Source organism: Echinops telfairi, unplaced genomic scaffold (assembly GCF_000313985.2).
Source record: "Echinops telfairi isolate 266 unplaced genomic scaffold, ASM31398v2 ScPeMD7_19;HRSCAF=73, whole genome shotgun sequence".
Taxonomy (NCBI): Eukaryota; Metazoa; Chordata; class Mammalia; order Afrosoricida; family Tenrecidae; genus Echinops; species Echinops telfairi.
Window position 1 is genome coordinate 3,682,406 of NW_022103916.1, and position 1,607 is coordinate 3,684,012.

Below are 1,607 nucleotides of genomic sequence, written 5' to 3' on the forward strand. Positions count from 1 at the left end.
TGGTTGTATCTCCACAGAATTGGAGTGTGTATACAGACTCCACCATGATGCATCAAACCAGGAGGGCAATGTAACACGTGGAGGAATCCATGAAAAGGCTGGACTACAGGATCAGCCCCAACCAGAACCAGCCTGACCCCTACCCTGGAAGTGTGTGCCGCAGAGAATGACACTAGGGGAGGGAAGGAACCAAATTACCATATCCAGACAGAAGCAAACCAAGAAGGAAAAAGAGAAAAGGGCAGTCAGCCTAGAATCCATATGGGCACATCACGCCCAGAGTATGAGGTCCCTGCATGGAGCTGCTGGGGCACAGAGAGGACTGTGGGACTACCAGAAGCTCAAGATACGTTGTCCCCTAACTGGAGCATATGGAGACAGGGGACAATAATGGGGACACACGGTGGGGAGACAATGTAGGAATGGAGCATAGCAGATCAGCAATTGGAGTAAAGCCGAGTCACAGAGCCCCTGAGGATCCCCAAGAATGGACTTAGGGTGAGGAGGAGCAGCCCCCAGATCTCCCTCAGGGATCATGGGGACCAGCAAACAGACCTGGACCTATGTAGGGTTTGTAGTGAGCAGACGGAGTCATGGACAGGGGAACAACAAGGGTAGCAGAACCAGCATCTAGGAGAGGTTAGAGATCCTGTGAGTATTAGAGCAACACCAAGCTAGAGGAGAGGAAGCACGAAGAGGGGGAAGAAGGGGGATAGTGATGGCGGGGCAGGAGGAGGCAAAAGGAACCAGAGGCAAACTCTAGGAAGCAAAGGCATAGATAGGGAGATTAACAGAGCTGTGCACTTATGCAAATACATTAATCCATAACAATAGTGGTATGGACCTATGTACATATATTTATAAGGCAATACACTGAAGCTGGAGATGGGCCTTGGGCCTCAGCTCATACCTTCCCTCAATAGAACACTTTGTTCTAACAAATTGATATTCTGTGATGCTCACCCCCCACCCACCCACATGATCATTGAAGACAAAATGGGTGCATAAACACGTGTGGTGAAGACAGGGGATGGTGCCCGGCTATTAAAAGATATAGTTTCTGATGTCTTAAAGGCTTGAAGTTAAACAAGTGGCCATCCAACAGCGAAGCAACAAGCCCACAAGGATGAAGCACACCAGTCGGTGTGATCATGAGGTGTCATCCAGAATGGCAACGACGACCAGAAGATTCACAACAAACAAACAAAATGCATTGGCAAGAATGGAGGGGGATTGGAGTGGAGACTCAAAGCACATCTATGGATAATGGAATATCCCCCACAGAGAGGTCGGTGCAGTAGAGCACTAATGAGTCACACAATATGCCTCTGTTCCCTAGAGGTTTGCTTCCTCATCCCCACCCCCACCCCCGCTTATCATGACCAGTGCCGCAACCCCAATCTAGACTAGACTAGCGCATGTACATAGGTATAGGCAAGAGATAAAACTCACAACACACGGAAGCCAGGAACAGGATTGGGAATAGATAACAAAAGGGGAGGAGTGAGAGAGAGAGGGAGGGGAGCACCGATCACAATGAATGGCACATAATCACACATCCCCATCCAGGGGGAAGAACAACAGAAACCAGAGGGGAAGGGAGACAG